Below are 15,970 nucleotides of genomic sequence, written 5' to 3'. Positions count from 1 at the left end.
GGGGGGGTGGAGGAGTCCGGGGAGGGAGGTGCGGGCAGGAGGCCGGCGGGAAAGCGGCCGGCCGCCGCGCGACCTTAATGCGCCGGCGCAAACTCCTGTAAGACTCGGTTGCCAGAGTCTTAGTTGCGGCTGCCACGGGCGAGGCGGCCACAACTCAATTTCGGCGCTGGGGCCCGTCACCACGGCAACCGGGACGCTGCGCACACCGATGACGTCATCGGCGCCGGCGCAGCGCAACCGGTCTACCGCCGATGGTAGGGCCCCAGGGAATTTCTGAACCGGCTGTAAGTCCAGCGCAATGACCTCTAGCGCCGCAAAATGGGCGCAAAGCCCACTCAATTTCTAGGCCCAAGGGTCTAGCAAGAATGAGGATCTGAAAGAAATTAGTATTAGTTAAAAAATCATACTGGGGAAATTAATGGGACTGAAAGCCGATAAATCCCCTGGACCTGATGGCCTACATCCTAGGATTTTGAATGAAGTAGCTATAGAGATAGTTGATGCATTGGTTGTCATTTTTCCAAAATTCCATAGATTCTAGAATGGTTCCCGCAGATTTGAATGTAGCAAATGTAACCTCACTATTTAAGAAAGGAGGGAGAGAGAAAATGGGAAACTACAGACCAGTTAGCCTGATATCAGTAGTAGGGAAAATGCTAGAATCTATTATTAAGGACTTGGTAACAGGGCACTTAGAAAATAATAATAGGATTGGCAGAGTCAACACGGATTTATGAAAGGGAAATTGTGTTTGACGAATCTGTTAAGAGTTTTTTTGAGGTTGTAACTAGCAGATTAAATAAGGGGGAGCCAGTGGATGTGGTATATTTGGATTTTCAGAAGGCATTCGATAAGGTGCCACACAAGAGGTTATTAAACAAAATTAGGGCTCATTGGATTGGGGGTAATATATCAGCATGTGTGTCACTTATGCTGTCTCACCTTGGTCCTCAGAATCGGACCAATATGAGCCCCAGCACCAACAGCACTAGCCACAGCAGCAGCCACAACACTAGCAGCAGCAGCAACCATAACAGCAGCCTTCTCCTCAACAACCTGATGCTGCACATGAGAGAAGGGGTCAGCACAGAGCTGCACTGCACCGCAGGCGATACCCCCATCACAGGGTATACAGGCAGAGGATGCACTTCCTGGACATGACTGAGCAGCAGTGCTTCAGGAGGCTCAGGCTATCACGTCAGGTCGTCGCAGACATTTGTAGATTGCGGGAACAAGATCTGCTGTCCAGAGGAGCTGGCGGACACGCCTTACCAGTGGCTGTCAAAGTCACCACTGCCCTCAACATCTTCGCCTTAGGCTCCTTCCAGGCAAACCAAAAACTAGCGAGAGATATTTGCAGGACCTCACAGTCAGCCGCCCACAGATGCAACTCCCAGGTGACCAATGCCATGTTTGACAAGTCAGCCAATTATGTGAACTTTGCCACTGATTGTGTTACTGAGCAGGCGCTCGGCTTTGCGGCTCTGGGTGGCTTCCCATAGGTGTAAGGCATCATCGACTGCACACATGTGGCCATCAAGGCACCCCCACATCATCTAGGAGTGTTTGTGAACCGCAAGGGCTTCCACTCCCTCTATTTGCAGCTCGTCTGCAACCATAAAAAGTTCATGTGTGCGCCAGATTCCTTGGCAGCTGTCATGAATCTTTCATTCTACACCAGTCCACTCTCCCTTAGCTCTTCACGCCACCAAACAGACTTACCAGCTGGCTCCTTAGAGACAAGGGCTATCCACTAAAGACATGAGTATCGACTGAACATATGGCTCATGACACCCTTGAGGAGGCCAAGGAGTGTTATAATGACAGCCACATGTCCACCAGATGTGTCATAGAGCAAGCAAAAGGTATGCTGAAGATGCACTTCAGATGCCTTGACAGATCTGGCGGAGCCCTTCAGTACACACCAGCCAGGGTCTCCAGATTCATCGTTGTTTGCTGCGCGCTGCACAACATAGTGCACCAGCAAGGATTGCAGCAGCAGGAGGAGCAAGGCACAGCCTTTTCAAAGAAGGAGGAGGAGGAGAAGGATGAGCAGGTGGAAGATGAGGAGGAGGAAGAGTAGGAACTTGAGGTGGAGATGGCACCAGCAGTGGTGCACATTGCTGCCCGGGAGGCCTGGGATGACCAGATTTACTTAACTTGCTCCAATGCACCCAAATGGCTGCCACATGCTGTACTAAGTTCCCACCACCACCCCACCACAACAACACCATAAAGCATCCCAACAATGCCCAAGCCATTCCTGTCACCCAAACCCCCATTGCTCGAGGTTAAGTAATGTCTCACCATTCACTCCAAGTGACAAAGCCACTTTCCAGCTAGAAGGCAAAAGTGGACAAGACTGGAAAGTGGTGCAAATAAATACATTTATCTGTCTCATTAAAAATAACTGTAACTTATCTCAAACATTTGTTCATACACCCATGTGCATATCCTGGTGCATCGAGGATTGTGTCTTTTTTCTTTTCCGAGTGCTTCTACAAAGTGCAACCCCTGTGGCTTCAGCAGAGGTAGAGGCAGGCTGCTCACTTCCCTGCTGCGACTGCTTTGACACTTTTGAGGGATGTCCTCTGGGTTTTGGAGCCTGTGAGAGCCCCGCCAAAGACTGCTCCTCCTGCGACTGTGCAGGGGCAGACTCAGCCATCAGGATCCAAGGCAGCATGTGGGGCTCTGACTGAGGGGGAGGCAATGGGGGAGAAGTGTGAGTGCTTTGAGAAGAGCCCCCGCTTCCATGTCCCCTCTCACCATCATCCCTCTCATGGGCCACCTGTAGTGTATGTACCTTTAAGGGGAGAACTACTTTTTACAGCTCCTGTATACTGTAGTACCGGCAGTGACCACACCGGTATATAATCCCTGAGTAGGGATCTGCACTTTAGTTTTTGAGTAACCTGCATCCAGTAAACACCTGTTAATTGTTCCTCTGCAGTCTCTGTCGATTTATTGAAGAAATACCATACATTAACATTCACGGATTCAACAGTGGCGACGAGTTGATTTGAAACTACCTGTAATTCTGTAAAAGAAGGCCAATTCCACCAGTGCGGGCGTCGACCATCTGGAGAGGACTTGAACATCGCAGAGGAGACTGTGGAGAGCTGGGCTTGGTTCCCCAGTCGAGACGATCCAGTACAGCGGGCTGGCAGCAGGTACGGCGCAGACCCTTCCCGGACGGCAGCAGCTGGAGCCGATCGACGGCACACAAAAAGGCCGAGCTGCATCGACGGGGTAAGAGAGAGGGTGAAGCGCACAGGGCGCAGCTGGGGTTGAAGACCGAGCGGCGTCAACGAGAGAAGGGAAAACGCGCAGAGCGCGGCCGGGGTTTCAAGGGCTGAGCAGCGTCCGCGGGGGAGGAAAGAAGCACGGGAGACGCCATTTTGAGCCGGCTGAGAAGAAGGGAGAGCGCGGGCGATGCCATTTTTAGCCAGTCTAACCACACCCAAGGATGCAGAAGAGTGGCAGTGTCACAGCGTTCGACAATGCAGTCGAAGATTGGGCGACATATGTAGAACACATAGAAGTGTACTGCAAGGTGAATGAAGTGCCAGATGCCAGGAAAGCACTGGTATTGTTGAATTCCATGGGTGCAAAAACGTACAGCTTACTGCGAAACCTAATAACCCCAGAGAAGCCAGTGGAAAAGGATTTTGAAAGCATAGTGGCAATCCTACAGGACCACTTAAACCCCACACCGCTGCTGATAGCCGAAAGATTTAAGTTTCACAAAAGGAACCAGCATAAAGATGAAAGTAATGCTGAGTATTTAACGGAACTGTGCAAACTATCGAAACACTGCCAGTTTGGAACGGGACTAGCAGATACTTTAAGGGACAAGTTTGTGTGTGGGCTTCAAAGTGAAGGAACCCAGAAACGGCTTCTATCAGAAAAGGATCTTACACTGGACAAGGCTTTCAGCATGGCAGTATCACACGAAGCAGCCGCACGGGGCGCTGCAGAGATACAACGGAGATCACAAGAATATGGCACAAATGAAATGTCATATGGAACAGTGAAGTGTTATCGCTGCGGCAAAACAACACATGACCACAAGGACTGTTGGTTCAAGGACCAAGTGTGCAGACAGTGTGGAAAAGTAGGACACAGAGCAAGTGTCTGCAGGTCGGGAAAGAAAACCAGCAGCAAGAAATCTCCACAGGAGAAGTACAAAAAGGTACATAAGTTGACGGAGAGTAGTTCAGACGAACAGAAAAGTGATACAGACTCCGGAAGCAAGGAGCTGGGTTGTCTGAAACTACATCATGTAATCAAAATGGAGGATCACCAAACTATCTGGGTCACGCTCAATATAGACGGAGTCCAAGTGAAAATGGAATTGGACACAGGATCAGCCCTAACAGTCATAAACCAAAGGGACTACAAGCGGCTATTCTCACATATACCCTTGAGAGATACAGAGATAGCCTTGAAGACGTATACGGGGCAAAAAGTCTACCCCAAAGGAAAAATAAGGGTGAACGTGATATACAACGGCAAGGAAACACCAAAAATGGACATATATATATATTGCCAGATGGAGGACCGCCACTACTAGGGCGTGAATGGATCCGGAAGATACAGCTAGATTGGCATTCCATATAAGCACTGACCGTAGATGCCAAAAAGGATGACTATGTCACACCGGGACGACTGTCAAAAATGCTAACTGATGCACAAGAAGTGTTCCAGGAGGGACTCGGAACACTAAAAGGCATAACAGCAACGATCAAAATAGAGGGAAATGCAAGCCCAAAGTTTTTTAAGGCCAGACCGGTACCTTATGCGATCCGCCCAGCCGTCGAAGCAGAGCTGGAATGTTTGGAACGTTCAGGAGTGCTATCCAAAGTAGACTGGAGCGAGTGGGCTACACCCATCGTTCCTGTAATGAAGAGGTCATTGAGTAATATGCCTGGGGAACCAAAGAAGGTTCGCATCTGTGGGGACTTTAAGGTGACAGTGAACCCAGTCCTTCACACTGTACAATATCCGCTTCCGCGGATTGAAGATATTTTCGCCTCGCTATCTGGAGGGAAACGCTTCACTAAGATTGATCTGGCCCAGGCGTACCTGCAAATGGAGGTAGAAGAAGCCTCGAAACAGTACTTCACGATCAACACTCATAAAGGTCTCTACCAATACAACCGGCTGGTGTTCGGGGTAGAATCAGCTCCGGCTATTTGGCAAAGGGCAATGGATCAAGTCCTGCAAGGGATTCCAGGGACCCAGTGTTATTTGGACGACATCCTGGTCACGGGTGAAAATGACAGTGATCACCTTGCCAACCTGGAGCAGGTGCTCAGTAGATTGAAGGAATATGGGCTCCGAGCTAATCGCCACAAATGCGAGTTTTTCCAGAAGCAGATCTCGTATTGTGGCCACGTTATTGATGAAGAGGGGTTACATAAGTCCCCTGAAAAGATTGATGCAGTAGTCAAGGCTCCAGCACCGGAAAATGTGTCACAACTGAGGTCGTTCCTCGGGTTGGTGAGCTACTACCATAAGTTCTTGCTGAATTTGTCTACAGTTCTACACCCACTGAACACCCTACTGCAAACGGGGGTACCATGGAAGTGGAATGACGAACGTTAATGAGCTTTCCAGAAGTGCAAAGAATTGATCACATCAAAAGAGGTGTTGGCTCATTTCAACCCGGCACTACCAATTCGGCTGGCGTGTGATGCATCACCCTATGGCATTGGAGCGGTGCTGTCGCACAAATTCCCGGATGGCTTGGAGAGGCCAGTAGCTTTTGCGTCTCGGTCACTAACCTCAGCCGAGCATAACTACGCCCAGATTGACAGGGAAGCCCTCAGCCTAGTGTGGGGAGTGAAAAAGTTCAAACACTATCTGCACGGGCAGAAGTTCACCTTGCTGACTGACCACCAACCACTTGTCTCCATCTTTAACCCAAAGAAGGGCGTTCCGGTGATGTCTGCGCAACGGCTACAAAGATGGTCCCTTTTTCTAGGGGTGCACCAATATGATATCGAGTATAAGGGTACGAAACAGCATGGAAACGCTGATGGGCTATCACGCCTGCCACTACCTACTGCAGAGGAAGCACCAGCAGTGGATCCTGTCGAAATATTTCATTCGACTATAATTGAATGCTTGCCAGTAACTAACGCTGGTATAGAGAAGGAGACCCGAAATGACCCGACACTGTCTCGGGCATATGATTTGACGGTGAAGGGATGGCCAGCACATGGCGACTCACTGTTGCCAGCATTCTCATCCAGAAGAGAACAGCTGTCAGTATGCCAGGGGACCTTGATGTGTGGATCCCGAGTGGTAATTCCACCCAAGTTAAGGAAGAGAGTGCTCAATGAGCTTCACGAAGGCCATCTGGGAGGGGTGAAAATGAAAAGCCTTGCTAGGGCTTATGTGTGGTGGCCGGGGATCGATCAGCAAATCGAGGACCTGACAAAGAGCTGCTCAGGATGCCAGAAGGTCCAAAATGCACCACCACATGCCCCTCTACACCCATGGGAGTGGCCCTCATCTCCATGGCAACAGGTGCATATTGATTTTGCTGGTCCATTCATGGACTCAATGTTTTTAATAGCTGTGGATGCGCACTCGAAATGGCCTGAGGTGATCAAAATGTCCTCCACCACCACGGAGAAAACTATTGCAGTCCTACGGACCATCTTTGCCAGGAACGGCTTGCCAGAGCAGATTTGCTCTGATAACGGACCACAGTTTGTGTCCGAAGTGTTTCGAAGATTGATGAAAAGGATTGGGGTAAGGCATTACACCTCCGCTCCGTATCATCCAGCCACCAATGGATTGGCTGAGAGGTTTGTACAAACCTTTAAAAAAGCAGTAAGGGTCATGTGCAATGACGACATTGCACTGCAGCAAAAGGTGGACAATTTCCTTTTAGCCTACAGAAATGCGACACATACAATCACCAACCAGACCCCGGCCATGATGTTCTTTAACCGAAGGTTGAGATCTCGTCTGGACTTGCTCAAACCAAATGTACGAAGAGATGTTGAGAATAAGCAATTCCAGCACATCAATGAGAAGCTGACAAGGAGCTTCAATGTAGGGCAACCAGTCTTGGCTCGCGACTACCGAACAGAGAAATGGCAACCAGGAACGATATGCACACGGCAGGGGCCACTAATGTACGCCGTGGATGTTGGGGAGAACATTGTGAGATGCCATGTCGACTAGATCCAAAGTCACAGGAAAGAGTCCACCCCAGGTCTCGCATACCTGGTGATGAACCCGACACACTGGTAGCATCTACCCCAGAAACAGTAGCATCGGAAGCTGATGAACCAACCGACGACAGGGGGCCAGAATCGCCTCCGCACCAAGAGCAAGACACTCAGGAAAGGCGCTATCCAGAAAGGATCAGGAAGCTGCCCCAATGACTGAATTTATAAATGGACTATTTGCCGTTAATGTTACATGTTAAAAGTGTTAATTGTTAAATGAATGTTATGGTACTGTTAATCTAAAAGGGGAGGAATTGTAGTGTATGTACCTTTAAGAGGAGAACTACTTTTTACAGCTCCTGTATACTGTAGTACCAGCAGTGACCACACCGGTATATAAACCCTGAGTAGGGATCTGTACTTTAGTTTTTGAGTAACCTGCATCCAGTAAACACCTGTTAATTGTTCCTCTGCAGTCTCTGTCGATTTATTGAAGAATACCACACATTAACATTCACGGATTCAACACCACCCACACTTCCCTGCTAGCCAGGAGCTGGAGAGCACCCTGCTGCACAGCAGTGGGGTGATGAACATCCAAGTCTATGTTTATATCCCTTCTCAACATGAGGTCTATGAGTGTCTGCCATCTGTTGTCCACAGCAAGCAAGTGCTCGTGTGACTGATGCATTTGCTGCACAATGCAGGTGGCCATCCTTTCCATGGAAGAGCACATCGTCGCCATCGCCTGCGATATGATGGTGCTCATGTTGGAGATGGACTCCTCCATTCTCTGCACATTTGCAGACATCGCGGCTGCAAAAGTGCCAGAGCCTCATGCAATTTTTGTCGGTCCAAGATAACCTTCTTTCTCAATGGCCCCTGAGGCTCAGCCTCTGCATGCAGCTCAGCAGAGCTTGGAGCATCCTGCGCCCTTCGGTGAGAAGTCTCCACTGCTATCCCTGTCAACACCATCTGCTCTTGTTCACTTGTGAGGTGAGAAACACCAGGTGACAACACTACTCTATCTTGCATAGGACCAACCGAGGTGCACATATCTACACTGGTGCTGGCTGCACTTGGGTCCGTTGATGATGCACCCTCACAGAATGGAGCATCCTCTGAGGAGTTGTCTTCCTCCTCTGGCTGGACAACAGGGGGGAAGGTGAAGGAGGAACAGGTGGAAGATGAGGAGGAGGAGGAAGGAATGCATAAGGGTGATGAGTTGAATTCTTGGGGGAAAAATTGTGTCGCACCCCCTTTGGGGTGCTTACTTCGCCGGGGAGCTACTTTTAGCCCACTGAAAAAGTTAGCGTCCCCGTGCCAGAAATTCACTGGTAGCGCCCCAAGAGGGAGGCACGTCGCACTGCGGTACTGCAGGCCTTCCTCCCCTTATTAAAGAGGAGGGGCCTTGCGCAGCGCGATCCGGGGCCCAGCTGGGCCACCAGAGATCGGAGTGCCAGCAAAAGAGCCCTATAACACCAGGGCTCTGCCCCTTTTATACCTGACACACACTTCTGGTGGACTGGGGTGGGTGGAGGAAGCTCCAGTGTGAAAAAGATGGGAGCTTCATAAGATTATAATGATACAATGCCGCAGAATCATCAGGGGAGAAATTTGTTTTAGCCAGGAAAGTTGCCAGTGTCTCTGTCAACTGGAGTTAACAGCCACTGAAAATGGCCGCAACACTAATGGGGCAAAATTCACCTGGGAGGATGGAGATTGTTGGCGCAGCGCTTACCTGCCATGCAACACCATCCTGGAGGCGTTGCAGGAGGCATCCAAGGTGAAACTTGTGTTCAGATGTGGTGTTGCAACTTCCCACAGCCTCTGGAAATGAGGCTGCAGAGCTCGCAAGGAATTGTCAGCAATGAAGAGGTCTGAGAATTAAAAGGGCCATGCACACTGAAGCAATACAAATTAAAATGAAGTGAAACAATACAGTTTTCAGCCCTTTCTGCCTTAAAAAATTTAACACTAAAAAGAAGTCGCAAATGTGAATATTTAACTCTTAAAGCTTGTAAGATTTCACAAGAATTTCCAAAATTTCTACAGCCGAAGATAATATTTTTGATTAAAGATAACCTGGGTAGAATATACCTTTAAATATCCAGGTCATCAAAATGGCCGTCAGACCTCGTGGCAGAAGACAAAAGACAGTCTCTCTGCAAAGCACGGGCTGACAAAAAGGACTTGAAAGGCAACCTGTGTGTGTGCTGTGAAAAGGATAAACAAAGATGGCTGTCCGACCTCGTGGCAGAAGACACCACACAGCCTGTGTGCATATGAAAAGGAAAATCAAAGATGGCTGACAAAGGATTTCGAAAAAAAAACAGCCCCTGAAGCAATGGAGTATTTAAACTGTCAATCAAAGGCAGTTCGAGGAGTTTCACTGCAGGACAATCGATGTTTGTTTACAGGAAGCCTACAATGTTGACACAAAGGCTTAACCACTTGAGACTGCCAATCAATTGTGGTTCCAGTGACCACAGGACAATGGTTTTGTTTACACTAACATCCAAGGGCTGTTTACTCAGCAATTAAGGAAATAGACATGTTTTTTTCAAACCAAGACAGATCTAGTCAAACCCATCACGATGAATGGGAATACATTAAAAAACCCATCATAAGGGAAATGGGTAATTCATCCAAACCCCATCACAGTCAATGGGGACAGTTTGGATCCCTTTTGTTCAGCCCAGATACATCCGGATTTGGGCGGGAAGATTTCGGCCCCAAATTGGGTATAAGATATCTTCTCAGGAAGCCATCTCTCTCTCTCTCTGCAGCCTCACCTCCGTGCCCCATCTACAACTCAGGAGCCCGCCCAAGGGAGTGGAATACCAGCAGTTACTTTTAAATACTGGGGTATTTCCATTTTTGGGGTGGTGAAGAATCTAAGACCGCAAGGGCACGGAGTAGGCATTTCACTGGTGAGCATACATTTTCTGGCCCATTACAAGGCAACTTAGAATAGGTATTAGGGGTGGGAATTAATGGGAATTTTGTTAAAACTGTAATTTTAGTCAATTTTCCCTCGTTGTGTCCATTTTCTCCTCTCCTATTAAGTAACAGTGTTGTACTAAGCAGAAGAGTGCTGTAGTAGACACTACATGTACTGTATTAAAATTGTTGCATTTAAGTAAAGGGGTGTTCTACTAAGCAGAAGAGTGCTGTAGTAGACACTAAGTGCTATGAGAAGCAAAGTGCTGCACTAGTTAAAAGTGCTGCATTTAAGTAAAAGAGTGTTCTACTAAGCAGAAGAGTGCTGTAGTAGCCACTGAGTGTACTGTGAGAAGTAAAGTGCTGCATTTAAGTAAAGGGGTGTTCTACTAAGCAGAAGAGTGCTGTAGTGGACAACAAGTGTATTGTGTTAAGTAAAAGTGCTGCATCAAGCATAGGTGTGTTGTATTAATTAATTATAAGTTGTTTCTTTTTGTTTCAATAAATACTGGTCTGTTTGCACCCAACCACGAGTCTCGTTTTTCTTTCTACATCGCTACCGAATAAGTCCGGCGGTCAGAACCAGGAAAGGGGAGCGATTCGAACCTGCACGGGGGCTCTGGAGCAGCTCAGAGGCTTCTGACTGGCCAGAGACCATAACCCCAACCCCGCTTGTAATTCCTACAAGTTGCATTTCCTTCCTAACCTCAAAAAATGGGAAAAATGTCTCAGCACTAACACAAATGGCTCAGCAATCCAGAGAAGGGGCACCCAGGGTCTCGCACGTAGCACTCCATCTTTGAGCAGGGGATCAACACTGCAAGACAGGCCATCTACCCACAGGTTCCAGGAGGCCTTACAGAAAGAATGATGTGGGACCACATCACCGAGGCCATCACTGCCAGCAATTTCGCCCCCACCACCTGGCTCCAGTGCCCAAAGAAGCTTCATGACCTCAGACCACTGGTCAAGGTCAGTGAATGCATCTTCAAAAGCCATCTCCTACCAACTGCACCACTAGCCTCACACACTGCTCAATGCACGACCCCCATCCCCAATCACTCACCTACCAACAATCCGCGCCAATCATGAGGCACATCTCCCATTCCTAGCCTTACCTCACCCCCTTGGAGGAGATGGTGCAGACCATTCTTGGCAGGGGCATGGCTGAGCGCTTGTCAGCAGCAGAGCTGAAAGGATACAAGGTGCTTCTATCCTCATAAATTATCCTCCTTCTGGCATGCACCTCATGCTTTCCCATCTTCCTCTCATCACAACTCCACCCTTGTGCCTTCCTCATTTCACACACCCAAGAAATGCAGCCTGCCCAGCCAGTTGGTAACCAAAAAGAGGGAGAGGAGAGTGAAGAAGAACAGGAAGAAGAAGATTTGACTTCCCCAGGTTGTCACCTCATTGTTAGGTAAGCATGGTGCTGCTCCTACCATGCTCTCCTGCACTCCTCATTAAACCAGGGTTGGTCCCCTGGTTTGATGGTAATGGTAGACTGAGGGATATGTCAGGCCATGAGGTTACAGATTGTGGTGGAATACAATTCTGCTGCTGCTGATGGCCTACAGTGCCTTATGGATGCCCAATTTTGAGCTGCTAGATCTGTTCTGAATCTATCCCATTTAGCACGGTGGTAGTGCCACACAACACGATGGAGGGTGTCCTCAGTTTGAAGACAGGACTTTGTCTCTACAAGTACTGTGCGGTGGTCACTGCTACCAATGCTGTCATTGACAGATGCATTTGCTACAGGTAGATTGGTGAGGATGAGTCAAGTAGGTTATTTCCTCGAGTTGGTTCACTCACCATCTGCTGCAGGCCCAATCTGGCAGCTATGTCCTTCAGGATTTGGCCAGCTCGGTCAGTAGTGGTGCTACCGAGCTATGCTTGGTGATGGAGATGGAAATCCCCCACCCAGAGTACGTTCTGTGCCCTTGCTACCCTCAGTGCTTCTTCCAAGTGGTGTTCAACATGGAGGTGTACTGATTCATCAGCTGAGGGAGGGCAGGAGGTGATAATCAGCAGGAGGTTTCCTTGCCCATGCTTGTCCTGATGCCATTAGACTTCATGAGGTCTGGATTCAACATTGAGGACTCCCAGGGCCACTCCCTCCCAACTGTATACCACTGTGCCGCCACCTCTGGTGAGTCCTGCTGGTGGGACAGGACATACTCAGGGATGGTGATGGAGGAGTCTGTGACATTGGCTGAAAGGTATGATTCTGTGAGTATGACTATGTCAGGCTTTTACTTGACTAGTCTGTGCGACAGCTCTTCCAATTTTGGCACAAGTCCCCAGATGTTAGTGAGGAAGACTTTGCAGGGTCAACTGGTCTGGGTGTACCTTTGTGGTGTCCGAAGCCGGTACCTAGGTCGATGTTGGGTGGTCCATCTGGTTTTATTCTTATTATTGTTTCTCGTAGCGGTTTGTTACATCTGAGTGGCTTGCTAGGCCTTTTCAGAGGGCAGTTAAGAGTCAACCACATTGCTGTGGGTCTGGAGTCACATATAGGCCAGACCAGGTAAGGACGGCAGATTTCCTTCGCTAAAGGACATTAGTGAACCAGATGAGTTTTTACGACAATCCGATAGTTTCATGGTCACCATTATTGATACTAGCTTTTTATTCCAGATTTATTTAAATAACTGAAGATTCAGTACAAGTTCAGCATAACTTCTTTACTTTTCAATTCTATCCCACTAGAAATTAAACCCTAGTGCTTGGTTTGCTTTTTTAATGGCCTTATTTACCTGCGTTGCTACTTTTAGTGATGTGTGCTGTGGCACTCTCAGATCCCTTTGCTCCTCTACCCCATTTAGATCCTTATTTTCCAAGTAATATGTGACCTCCTTATTTTTCTTACCAAAATGTAATACCTCTTCTCGTTCTGATGAAGGGTCATCGATCTGAAACATTAACTCTGTTTCTCTCTCTACAGATGCTGCCTGACCTGCTGAGTATTTCCAGCATTTTCTGTTTTTATTTCAGATTTCCAGCATCCACAGTATTTTGCTTTTGTAATACCTCTTATATGTGTTGAAATTCTTTAGCAAATGATATGCCCATTCTGTAAGTTTATTAATGTCTTCTTGTAATGGTTTGCTGCTGCCACAATGCACTTCTTGAATGATAGCACCAGCTGCTCAGCACCAGCATAAGTAGGGCACATAGTATATGAATAGAACTGGTGCAAGTACAACCGTCTCACGGCAATGACATTTGTGGGAAGAGTAAATTCAAGGTTATTTAGTTTTCATGAGTGGGATGCATAACTATTCAAAAAATGTGGGAAAATAGATACACTTACAGACTGATTAGATAGCTTTTTCAAAGAGAAGGCATGGGCACAATGGGCTAAATAGCCTTGTCTGCAATAAGATTCTGTGATTATAGTAAAAATGCTGAATTCCAAACTGGTCAGATTGCAAACCGTGATCATGATAACACGATTGATTTGTAGTACTCCACTGTGCCCTGTGCTGCCACTCTTACTGGCAGTTAGACTTGAAGTTGATGGAGTATCGATGCTCACTGTCACGCTGTGCAAAATATCCTTTCTCCTGGCACCTGTTACACTTGAAGAGTTGGAGTCACTGTGCTCCATGTACTTTCTGGCATGATCAGAAAACACAAATTGTACTTATGCTGAGTGTGTAAAATGTTATGCTAATACAGATGCTGTAAGAAAGTGCCCCTAAAGTAAATTAGCCTTGCAGTAATTAATATGCACAAGTTATTTCAGTTGTAGATGCAAGTATAACAGTTGGCAAGAGGGACTTAGCACAACCAGCAAGCAGCACCAGAATATATAAAAAGAACAAAGACAGCTAAATATCAACAGGTTGAATTTGTGCAGGGATTCTCCCAATCATCCACCGTAACTTCTGCAGAAACACTAGAGAAAAGCATAAATACTGTTTGCATCACTTTTCAAGGGCTTCAGCTGATCTTCTGCTGAAGTTATGGCAGATGATCGGGAGATCCCCTATGGAAGTTAATGGCATAGTAGTTTATTATTCCTGGATCCTTTGGAAGAAAAGAATTAGGGATAACCTGGGATGGCATGACTGCCCAAGTCATTTTTAAATAGCTCCCCTAGCTTTTGATGTACCGATGCTGTTCTCTCAGTTGATGTAATGATTTGTAAGTGTGTTTCTTAACTTGGTAAGTTGCTAAGTAGAAAGTCTGGAGAGTGATGAGTGTTTCTCTGAGAGAGATAAGGTATTGATGCTCAAGTCAGGAGTGTGATGGAATACTCTCCACTTGCTTGGATGAGTGCAGCTTCAACAACATTCAAGAAGCTTGACACCATCCAAGACAAAGCAGCCCGCTTGATTGGCACCGCATCCACCACCTTAAACATTCAATCCCTCACCACCGGCGTACCGTGGCTGCAGTGTGTACCATCTACAAGATGCACTGCAGCAACTCTCCAAGGCTTCTTCCAACCTGCTACCTCTACCACCTAGAATGACAAGGGCAGCAGGCACATTGGAACACCATCACCTCCAAGTTCCCCTCCAAGTTACACACCATCATGACTTGGAAGTATATCGCCGTTCCTTCATCGTCGTTGGGTCAAATTCCTGGAACACCCTCCCTAACTGCACTGTGGGAGTGCCTTCACCACAGGGAATGCAGTGGTTTAAGAAGGCGGCTCAGCACCACCTTCTCAAGGGCATTAAGGGAAGGGCAATAAATGCTGGCATTGCCAGCAATGCCTACATCCCAGGAATGAATAAATAAAGAAAAGGTCTGCTTGCTTCTGCAATGGCCCTGCTAGCCTCTTAACTATTTTGTAGTAGAAAATTGTAAATGCAATAACTGACATGTAGTTTGCATGTTTTTTTTCAATATTTTTCTATACTAAAAACATTCAAGCTAATATTAGACTTGGCTCAGTAGTAGCACTCTCATTTGAGTCAGAAGGTTTAAGCCTAGAGACTTGAGCACACAATCCAGGCCGTCGCTTCATTGCAGTACTGAAAGAGTGCTGCACTGCCAGAGGTGACGTCATTCAGAAGTGATGTTAAATCAAGACCCCATCTGCCCTGTTAGGTGGCGTTAAAAGATCCAATGGCACTTTTTGAAGATGAGCAGGGGAGTTGTTTTGGTTAACATTTATCCCTTAACCAACACCACCAACATCAGATTATCTGGTCATTTATCTCATTGCTGTTTATAGGATCTTACTGTGCACAAATTGGCTGCTGCATTTCCCTACATTAGAAGAACATAAGAACATAAGAAATAGGAGCAGAAGTAGGCCATTCAGCCCCTCATGCCTGCTCCACCATTCAATAAGATCATGGCTGATTTTCTACCTCAACTCCACTTTCTTGCACTATCCCCATATCCCTTGATTTCTTTAATATCCAAAAATCTATCGATCTCTGTCTTAAATATACTCAACGACTGAGCCTCCACAGCCCTCTGGGGTAGGGAATTTCAAAGATTCACCACCCTCTGAGTGAAGAAATTTCTCCTCATCTCAGTCCTAAATGGCCGACCCCTTATTCTGAGACTGTGACCCCTGGTTCTACACTCCCCAGCCAGGGGAAACATCCTCCCTGCATCTACCCTGTCAAGCCCTGTAAGAATTTTGTATATTTCAATGAGATCACCTTTCATTCTTCTAAACTCTAGAGAATATAGGCCTAGTCTATTCAATCTCTCCTCATAGGACAATCCCCCCATCCCAGGAATTAAACTGCACTCCCTCTATGGTAATTATATCCTTACTTAGGTAAGGAGACCAAAACTGTACACAATACTCCAGGTGTGGTCTCACCAGGGCCCTATATAGTTGCAGTAAGACGTCTTTATTCTTA

Source organism: Somniosus microcephalus, chromosome 10 (genome assembly GCF_052327205.1).
Source record: "Somniosus microcephalus isolate GS21.2 chromosome 10, FLI_Smic_1.0, whole genome shotgun sequence".
In the NCBI taxonomy this organism is placed as follows: domain Eukaryota; kingdom Metazoa; phylum Chordata; class Chondrichthyes; order Squaliformes; family Somniosidae; genus Somniosus; species Somniosus microcephalus.
This window is presented reverse-complemented; position numbering follows the sequence as displayed.